This window comes from Lampetra fluviatilis, chromosome 2 (genome assembly GCF_964198595.1).
Source record: "Lampetra fluviatilis chromosome 2, kcLamFluv1.1, whole genome shotgun sequence".
Lineage (NCBI taxonomy): Eukaryota > Metazoa > Chordata > Hyperoartia > Petromyzontiformes > Petromyzontidae > Lampetra > Lampetra fluviatilis.
In genome coordinates, this window is record NC_136276.1 from 19,863,660 (window position 1) to 19,875,088 (window position 11,429).

An 11,429-nucleotide genomic window follows, 5' to 3' on the forward strand; every position below is an offset into this window, starting at 1 on the left:
GCGGTGTCCGGGCACAGAGGAGGCGGAGAGCCAGCAGCGGGGCTGCACGGAGAGCAGCCGTGGGGCTGCAGGTCGGGGACAGAGAGGCTGAGTGAAGAGCCAGCAGCGGGGCTGCATAGTGAGCCGGCAGCAAGTCTGCAGGAGCGACGGCAGCAGTGGGGCTGTCGAGCGGGAGACGGAGGAGACTCTGAGCGAGACGCCGTGCGGGCAAAGTTGTGCGAACCACAATAAAGGACAACAAAGACAGACCCAGTGCAAGAGTCCTTTATTACATGTGCATTAACCACAATACTTGCAGTCAAAATGCAAACAAAAAACATACGTCCCTTGGTGTGGATCAATCAGTTTCAAGGACAATGCATATATTATCATAGTATGTTTTTTGTTTGCATTTTGACTGCAAGTATTGTGGTTAATGCAGACATGAAACATTGTAAAAGGTTTCAGTTTTGTTGCCAGAAAAAAGGGGAAAACCCCTATTATTATATTTGGTACTGGCAAACGAGGTCTAATGATGAAACATACAACAAGTTATGACTTAAGTGGTTGATGACATTTATCCAATAATTGCTGAATTTGTACCATCCTCTTGGTTGAAATTGTGTCTATGTCTGTATATATGGATGGCTTTATGAACGAATCTTTGTTGATAGCCAGTGGGCTTGCAAAGTACCATCGTCTTAGAGAAATCAATTTCGTGTGAGCCAGCCGCATTAAAATAATGATCAGCCACGGCAGAAGTGTTGGTCCTACCATATTTCAAATCTGTCTTATGCTCACAAACACGGTCCGAGACATGTCGCTTAGTTTCCCCAATATAACTGCTGCCGCAGATACACCTTAGTTTGTAGACACCGGGATATTGCATTTCAGGGATCTTGTCCTTCACAGGTCAGGCCTTGAATTAGAATCAGAATGTCGTGTCGGTTCGGAGTCGAAACGAATCCGATTGGAGAACATCGCTCATAGTCGTGTCAGAGAAGCTGTGTCCTGCGGCCATCACATTTCCCACGACTTTGTAAGCGAGGTTGGCAATGGCAACACTCCTTAAGCGTCTGCCAGCCTTCTCTGGCTTTCACCGACGTACATGGCAGGGGAATCCTTTCTGCACGCGATGCAGTGCACCTCATTGGTCGTGGTGGACGTGTACTCATCAACTCCAATCTTGCCTTGGTCCTTTCACGAAGCGGGGCCGGGGGGTTCTCATGATTTGTTGTGTGCACGTGTCGCAGCAGCTGTAGCAGCAACATCAGCAGCAGGTCTTTGTTGCAGCTCCCTGTGATCGTGTGGAGAGGTGTATCTATGTATGTGTGTATGTATGTTGAACCACTTTCGCACTGGACGCAGCCAGCCGCGCTATTATCGGAGGTGCAGGGGAAGGACAACTAACTAATCACACACACACACAAAAAGCTGGGCGATGGACAGCTGTGAAACTACCGGACATCTGTGAACAAAGCAAAGAGCTTCATAGCTCATTGGATTTCTCCAGGAATAAATAAAGATTCTGATTCTGGAAGGAATGTAGCCCGTTTGGGAATATTCCCGAGTCAGCGAGGCTATTTCAGGCTCTCTGTAAACCTCAACATTTCCTGACTAAGTCCAGACCTCTGACACATACAGATTTTCTTTAACCCTCAGTGACCAATATAACTAAATATATTATTTGTAATTAACTTTTTTTTTTAAGTTCACCGAAGCAGCGACCTTATGGCATGTGAAACATCATCATTTTCACCTGTGACACCAACCATGCATTGAAAGCAGTCGATTAGGGGATATCCATTATAATATTACGTAAAAATGCCAAATAAGAAATGTCCTTCACACTCCTTTAGAGAAAAGAAGTAACGAATTTTGACACTTAACAGGCTTTCCTGAAGAATGTGATTGTTGGTAATAGTTCCAACACGAGTCCAACCATTTGTGTGTAACCATGGCGAGAGAGTAATTATTTACAACTAGCCTTTTGCCCGTCCTAGGACGGAAGCTGTAATATTTATGAAAAAAATATAATTGTATCTTGCACAAAACTAAGTCATAAAACACTGAACTTCAGGTCACTGTAGCACTGTATATAACTGACCTTCAATTTGTTCAAATTGACTGCTTTGATACTTTATTCTCTTCTGCTTTCGATCACTGGGGTTGAAATTAATTGTAAATCGATACAATATCTGGAAAATCACCGAGAAATGTCTATTTTACCATAATGTGGAAGCATAAATTAGACTTACCTTTTGTCTCAAGTGCTAAAGAAATCAATAAAGACACGAAATCCACTTTGTTGCTGCGTAGAATTATTTATTAGATTCACTTTCAATAAAGAAGTGAATTTGCGAAAAAAATTATTTACACTCGACCTTCTTTCGAGTGAGTGTAAAAATCCACCCGCTCATGAATATTCATTAGGGGGGAGGGGGTGCGGCATCTGTAATGACGTCACGCGCGTTACACACAAACAGACATTCTTGGCTGATTATAGTAGTAATGTTTTCAGTCTTCCAATTAATTTGCATTTCTGTCAGTTCTCATGAGAGGGAGACGATGATGGAGAAGGGCTGGCTGGGATCATGTTTGCGGCAGTTTTGGCTGCAGCTGCAATGCAAGAAAGCAATCAATATGTTTTCATGAAAGGTCATATTCGGTATATGATGTGTTTCATAAATATACGGAATGTGCTTTCAGGCTGCGTGTGCAGCTGACATGTAAAATGTTTTCGATGTGCATGCAAACACATTTTTTAAGTTTACTGCAAACATATCACGCATGTTTGTACTTTGTGTGTTTAGGGTATACTGTACGTTAGATTGTCATATTATGATTTATTAATTTATTTAGATGTAATATGCGAATAGTCCGCGGCAAGGTAAGGTAAAAACAACGAGCCTACATTTACCCTACCTTTTACCTTACCACAATACAGTCACTCTACCCTTACCTTTTACCCTTTAGCAAAGTAAGGTATAAGCAACGAGCCTACCTTTACCCTACCTTTTACCCTTACCCCATATAAATTACCCGATTACAGGGTAATTAGTGAGTTACTACACATGAAAAAGGTTTATAACAGGAAAAATGTGAGGTAGAGCGCTTTATTCGTATAGAATCCTCTCGATTTCGGCGTTGAGGCTGTCAGCGACACCGTCCTCCATAACCTCCTCGTCCCAGTCGTCTTGGTCGATGACGATCTCATCAGCAACCTGATCAACGACAAAGAATAAGATCCTGCACCACTCCGACCCGGTTAGACGGGACCTTCAGGCAGCCGACCGTGATCCACGAGAGGATCGTGGCCTTCAGCGTAGCCAGCTCGTCTTGGTCTGTCGTTTTCAGCAGCTGTGGATTCAAGTAGGATGCCACAATGGTGGGTTTCTGAACCAGGAAGTCCTGGTACAGCACCAGCTCGGCCTTCATTCCCATCGCGGTCAAGAACTCATCGATCGCTCTAAGAGTGGCTTCACCACGCTCGCAATGACGGATCATCGTCACCGGCACGAGATCCAATGTCGACTTGCGGTCCGCCAATAACGAGGTTATGACCTGGTGCGGCATTCGCAGGAATGCTGTCATGCCCACTGCAGTTCAGAGAAAGCACCAACGCCGATCACATCCTGGAAGCGCGCCATGATAATGTCCAATGCGACACGCTTCTTGATGGCGTCGTCGCCCATGTCAAACGTCGGCTCCTTGCTGGCGAGTTTGGCGATCTCGGCCTCGCGGCGGTACGAATGCCGGACGACCTTGCTGCGCCTGATGTTGACGAGTGCCTCGCGCAGTTCAGCGTTGGTCGACTTGATCAGTTTGAGAACTTGGACGACGCCATTCTGGACCGAATGATCCGCGCAGCGAATATGGTGGCAAACCCGCAACTGCACATATCCGGCGTCCGCATTGACCAGGGCGAACAACGTCTTGACAACACTGTTCGCGTCGGAGCCATTGTCGCTGGTAGTACAGCGAGCAGCTTGGTCGAGACATTGTGCCCGAGGCTTTGGAGGTGCTCAAACAGAGCGGTGCCAATGCGCTTGCCGACACCCCTTCCGGACTGCACATCGAAGATCGTCAGCAGCATGGATTTCAACGCAACAGATTTGGTTTCGATCCAGTGCACCGTGACCATCAAAAATCCCTTCAGGTTGTGGTTCGACAACCCGTTGATGGTGAGTGAGATGGTGACGTCGAGGTTGGAGAAGAACGCCCCGACGATGGACAGCATGATGGCATGAAGCTCGATAATCCTGTGAATGACGGTGCGGGTCGATGGGCCCTCGTATCCCTGCGTAAATGTCTTGAACTTGTTGCTGCCGGCGACTCACACAGAGATTGCACCTTGGATTACAAAATAAACCACCGCGTTCTCAAACTTTACCGGGAGGCGATCCGGGATTGCTGGCCGGCTCAGCGTTTGCTGCATTAGGCGGCTCGCCGACGCCTGGGGCGAGCACGTGGTGCTTCTTGAGGTGGGTTTTCCACCCCGACGTGTTCGTGTGGGAGGAAAACAACTTGCGGCAGTGTACGCACTGCCACTTTCCTTGATGCACATGGGGACCACCCTCCATCCAATCGTGCGTGTGCTCCCACGGCAACGCATGCTGCTGCCTATTTCGATTGGTGTTTGCAGCGACCCCGGAAATGACGTTGCTGGCATCCTCGACCTCATCCTCTACCTCAGGAACGTGGTCCATCTCCATTTGGTCCGATATCAATGATTACAATTTCAAATGGAGGCCACGGACTGCGCCACGGAGCTATTAGCGAGCAGTAAACAGGGTATTTACCGGGTAATACTTTGCGCTACCTTTACCTTACCGGGTAATTATTCCGTACTACCTTTACCCTACCCTTTACCTTACCCCTTGGCATGGTCGACACCTTTACCCTTTAACTTTTTACCTGGTAAAATGGTAAATTACATTAACTTGCCGAGGCCTAATGCGAATGTTTATTTGACCATTTACAGCAATTATACATCCATAAAAAAAATATGACTGCCTAGCTCAATAGTAACGCTGCAATTTTATATTTCAACCACAGATCAACCCTGCCCACAATCTCTCTCGAGTCATTAAAATAAGTACTACTTTGTGGGAGGTTATCAGTTAGCGGGGTTTGCCATGGATACAGGCTGCTCTGTGCCATAGGAAGTTGGAATTAATTGTGTTTGCTTGTCATATTTCTTAAGGGAGTGGAGCGGTGGCGCAGTGGCTTTCACACTGCACGGTGAACCCAAGTGAACCCGAGTTAGATTCCTAGCCATGGCTAACGTCAGTAGTGAGTGATTTCTCGAACCGGTGCTGGTGCCATGCACCCCCTTCGCCACCGTGCACTGAAGAGCGCGATGAAGTATGGCCAAAAAACAAGCCCCACGACAGGCAACGTGGGAAGGCCTTCATCCAGCAGTGGATTGGCAATGGGCCTAAGTTATGATTTGTTCCTGAAGAGGTTCACAGGATCGATGACAATGTAGTGAGTCTATGAATATTTGCCAGTGTAAGATGGCTTTACCTGTATCATTATGACTTTTTGCGTAATTTGTTCCGAGCCATTGCGCCAATGCCTAACATATATCCTGTCAGGTACCGTGCTGTGCAGAGTCCTTGTCTAAATCACCACTCATTTTACTTAAGATCGACGCTGCCCGCTCTGTTCATCTCATTTTTGTATATGTGCCAGAAAAGCTCAAAAGTGGAAAGATTTTTGGAAATGCATTTGCGGAGGTAAATCACGTAATAGAGAAGGGCAAGCGTGGAGCGTTGTGGGACGTCACAGTGAAAAGGCTGGGCAATGAAAGGCACAAAAAACACCCATTAAAGAGACACAGAGAATGCAGGACAAAAGGTCCAAGGAGATCCAAGAGATTCTGCTGATGTGATTCTCTGTCTGGTCAGGTAGGATGGAGAGGTCAGTGGTGTCAGAGCCAGAAATGGGGTCAAGAGGGATGAAGAAAGAGATGGAGTACTGGTCCCAAAAAAAAAACCCAATTCCAGTGACAACATAGAGATTGGACAGCCTTTTACAAATGTGAGAAAAAAATATTATTTTAAAACATTCTTTTAAAATGTCCTTGAAATTTAAAGTAATCGTGCTGAAAATGTTTTATTTTATATTTGATTACATATACGATTATTTTTCCTTTAAAAAAACCAAAGCCACTTTCTATTTTTTTTAGAGAGGGTGAATAAGGTTAATTTTGCACTACACGATCAATAACCTTGCCAAAGAGAGCCATGGCAATTTTAATCCAAAATATGAGACAGGACTACACTTCCGACAGTCTGCAATATTGTGAAAGAGGATTTGCCGAGGATTTCTGGACTGATGCCCCTGCCACACTGTGCATAGTGTGGGGCGCCACGGTGGCGAGATGTTAACTACCTCTCCTGGTATACAGGAGATCGTGGATTTGATCCCGACCCTGACGCTTGTATATTTAGAGTTTGCGTGTCTCTCTCCCCGTGGTCGCGTAGATTTTTCTCTGGGTCCTCCGGTTTTTTTCCTTCACATTCAGAATCAACGTCACGCGTTTATAGTGTTTGGGTGTTGTCAGTTTCCACGTGATAAGCCACTTTGTTGAGCTATCGTTTGTGGCCAGGTCGCTTCTGAACAAGAGCTACATAGCTCAGTAAATTATAGCTGGTAAACTAAAAAATATATAGTTTGTCGTTTAATTTAATGTTATCTCGGACCAATAACATAAGTAACAGCTTGGACTACCTACGCATCCACAGCAGGGTTTATTCACCTCTCACACGCGGAGCGAGACACCCAACTGTCTTTTTTAAATGTGTGCAAAGGGTACACTCTGCACTAAGTCACGGATGGTGTTTGACATAACCACGAAGCACGGAAGCACAGGAATTGTGCTGGAGTGAGGACACTTCGCTAGTTGAAAATGCTTTGTGGTCGCCATGCAATTTAAATACTTGTGACAATCTCGTACACAAATCTTCAACGTTTCCAGAAAACGGGAAAACTCGGATTAACTTTACTACCATGCAACACAAGTTAATGTGTCAGCGAATGCTGTAGAGTGCATTATGAGTTGTATTGTGCACATCGCATATACTGCACGATATATCAAAAAAGGATCTTGTAGAAAAATTATTGGGTCCATCCACAATGAACTGAAGACTAACTTACAGCCCTTTGTCAATCGACTGCTGGATGAAGACCTCCCCGAACCATGTCGGTCACGTGGGCTATTAGACCATACTTCACCAGGTGAGTTAGTGTGAATTTCTGAAGGGGAAATCCAGGACCAGTTTACTATCGATCTTAGTAATGTTCAGGAATAAAACTCAAGTTTGCCAGGTTAAGATAACTTGTGAAAATGTTTGGGGTTTATTTTTTTTTTTAAAGAGCAGAATAGTTTTCCTTACAGGCTTATTTTAAATTGCTGAAACAAAAGCGGCTGTATATTGTGCTTTCATGTGGAGTACTCAGTGGCACACGGCACTTTTAGACAACTGTAAATAAATACACAAAGAAGACAAGAACGGCTCATACAAAAAAAGAAAACACTCCCTCTTTCAGCCTTCATTAAAGGAGGAGAGAATGGCCCTGCGAGTCTGCTGCATCTTCAGGGATTTGAGAAACTGAAAACATTAATTAACCTTCCCTGGCCCCGAGATGTCAGCAAGGCAGCAGCGTGTGTGGCTTTGGCCATGTCTGGACAAAATCCGAGCCTTATTTTAAAGAGTTCCAAGACGGAGACAAGTGTCAGAGCACGGAAAGCCCTGGCGGGTGAGTGTGTGGGCACCTAATTGATGGCTGCATCACGATGCAGAGTCACACTCTGCGTCCCGGTGACTCACCAGCACTCGAGGTGTTCCGTGTTCCTAGACGCAGGGGAAAACTGTGCTTCTCCTCGGTGTTGTGACCATCGCAAAGGCCGTCTGGAACGCTCTTTTCCTTCCGATATTAGGAAGCCGCTGGAGCTATGCACTTAAAAAAATCTAATTTGAAAACGAATTTCTTCAAACCAGCTTTTTTCGTGTTTAGTTTGTTGTCCTTCCCCCCCCGCGCATCCAATTAGCATGTTTGGCTACGTACGGTACGAAATTAATTCTACATACGTACACACATTATGCGTTCCCACATGTCGTTTGTGTTTACATTCCTCAAGGTCCATTGTTGTCACCACCCCAACACACTTGACCGGCTTTCAAAGAGCAAAAAAAAATCCTGCCGACACCAGCAACATGAGGACATTGATTTTTCGATTTTTGTCAATGTGCCACCGTTTGGAGGGTTTAGCTTCCTGATAAAGTAATCTATATGGATTGAAATAATGCTAGCATACATAGCAGGGCTCTCCCGGGACATCACCAGTGCTCTTCCCCATTTTCCATGTAAATTGCATATAATGAGAATATATTTATAAGTGTTTACGGGCTGCAAAAATTCAATACCATTGGCAAGAGCAAACAAATGACAGCGTAGACCGGTCACCGATGGGGTGTGGTAGTAACCTATCATTTCTCACGTGCATTGAAAATCGCAACGTAACATTATTGTTGTTTTTTTGTTTTTGCAGCAGTAGGATGCATCGGGGGTGGGAACGCTGTTAATGTGCATCATCTCAGTTACTGATAATGGTGTTTATGCTTTGCGATGTTTTCTATAAACGTCTTTAACCTTTACGTGTTCTATCTGTGACCTGGTCACTGGTCAAGCAGTAATTTGAAACGGCAACGTGCAACACATTGAGCTGCAAAATGCAAGAAAACAACTCGCGTTCTGCAGCTTAATGCTGCTGCATCGAATGTGCATGGAATTTAAAGCCACGTCTCCTGTTCCGTTGGCGAAAAGATGTTCCCGCATGCCATTCTCATTCAATCCACGTACGTGTTCTGCAGGAATCTCACATTCATCAAGGTCTGTCAGTGTGATGTATGGAACCCCTTTGGGGCATAATCAGCAACCCTCTTCAAGCCAGGCAGAGGGTGGCAATAATCTGGAACTTCAAAAAACCTTGCAGCAAATGGTGATATGCCATTTATGCGCAAGTGATCGGATCTGGCAAATAGACAATTAGCTGAATCACGTTTAACACGTAGTAAGCTTTTGCGAACAATATAATACATAATACAGATTTTTTTTTTTAGTCTGATCGCGTAAATATAAATGTGTCATTAGACCTGCCAACACCCGACACAGCCGACACAGCCGACACAGCAAACATTACTAATTGGCTGTGTCGGGTGGTGGCGGGTTTAACGACACATTTATATTTACGCGATATAACCCAAAAAAAACTGTATTAGGGATGAAGCACGTTGTTCGCCGGATTTATTTGTAACAGCCGTGATGTGAAAATATTTATGTGCAGTGTTTAAAAACACGTTTATAATTTTTTTTTTATAAATATGACAGGTGAAGATGTGAATATTTTTTAAAAGAATGAGCGGCATCATATTTCAGCGAGATAAAATATGCCACCATTTAATAAAATTACATTTTGGATTGTGAACTACTTGATATTCACAAATACATCATTTGACCAATCAAACAGGGACGAGACAAAGATCCCCTGTATAGCCTCAACAAACTATTTGAGCAAGTGCTGTTAGCGAACACCTATGAAGGCCGGCACGGCACACTAGGGGGTGGGTGGCTAGCACCGCATCCAGCCGCCTTTGTCTCCCTAGTACCGACATGGCCAGGTTCTCATTTTAGGCTGAGTAGACATAGGGGAGGCCCAGAACCGGTTCAAATAATCACCACTGTTATTGGTGGTGAGCGGTAATCGTACTCACCGGGGTTGTAGCGCAGCACGCTAATCGCTACACCGAATAGAACACACATAGCCAAACACGTATATTTCCATCCTTGTTCACTTCAGATGCTTTCCACAGATTACAGCATCTCCATTGTCAGAAATGTACATGCCTAGCTGACAGCTTCCACAATGTGGCCACATCTTGTTTAACCGTGACAGCATTGGTGCCATGTGACATGACAAGCTGAATAACAGCATCGTTTCGTTTTTCATTCTCCGTGGGCTCTGTCCAGCACGGTCACCGTGGTTTGAATGTGGTGACTCATTCATTAAATCTTGACTTAAAGCTTTCGTGACTGCAGAAATTAATATTATTTTGGGTCTTTTGGTGAAGTCACGTAGATAGGTTCAAGAAAATAACAAAAAAACTACGACGTTTTGATCGCAACACAAGCAGTCGTCATCAGGAAAAGGGGGTTAGCTTCTAGAGGCAAATTGTTTTTAAAGGTTTAAAATGGGCGTAGCCCCACCCACGCCTGAAGAGAAACATTTTTTTTAAATCGACGAGTACCAACTGCTTTGACATCTGGCCCAGAAAAGTGCACAAAGCGTGGAGAGATGCATCTTTGGAACTACACAGAGACAGAAATAGGAACAAATGTATTTAAAGCAGCTGAACATTAATTACGTAATCTATTTTTAAACGTTTTATTTTTAATTTATCTAGGTAAGGCCCACTGAGCTATATAGCTCTGACCACAAATCATAGCTCAACGAGGTGGCTTATCATGTGGACATAAATAACAGCCAGATACTCTCTAAGCACGTTTCTAAATGTGGAGGGGAAAACCCGGAGGGCCGGGATAAACATCCATGCGACCACTGGGAGAGAGACACACCGCAACTCCAAATATAGAGCAGCAGGCGTCAGGGTTGGGATTGAGCCCACGACCTCATGTATACCAGGCGAGCTAGTCAACATCTCGCCACCTCAGCACCCCATAAACTTCATCGCGCATTATTGGATTTATCAGTTGAGCTGCCTTTGATATGGTGCAACTCGGCCTTGGAGGTGCGATCGCCAAATTTAGCAGAAAGGTGGCAAATGCGTATCGCATTCCGAGCTCTCGGTCTGGCTGAGATAATCTCTGGGAGAAAAGAAAAAAAAACTAAACAGAAATGCCTGCGTGAGCACGTGTCCCACTTGAGCCTGCTGCTGCTGCCACTGTCGGTATTGACTTTCGCTGTCACCGGTTGCAAAGTGGGCCAAGCAGAATGCTAATTAGCATCTGATAATGTCGCTGCATGGTGCAGCGGGCCGTATGCCGGAGGATCGGAGCCTTGACGTTGCAAGACGTTGTCGAGGAGCGCAACCTGTTGCTTTCAAGGGAGTGGAATTGGCTCTGTTGCCTTGGGCCCTTAGCATTGCGGGGGGCAGGAGGGTCACCTCCCCCCCCCGCCGCCGCTCCCTCCTCCCCGTCTTTGAGGCTCAGGGCTTGGTCCCAGAGTGTGCTTATTTATACCGCCCAGCCCATCCATAGTTCCTCCTAGAGAAGGCGACTATGCGATGGTGTTGCTGCTATGAATATGAATGGAAATGAGATATGCCTTTCAAGATGTGGTGGCTACGTACGGTGCGAAAGTAGCTCAACATACGTACGGAGTGTTTATTTTTGCCGTTAGTCAACATGTTAATGGTAAGTTG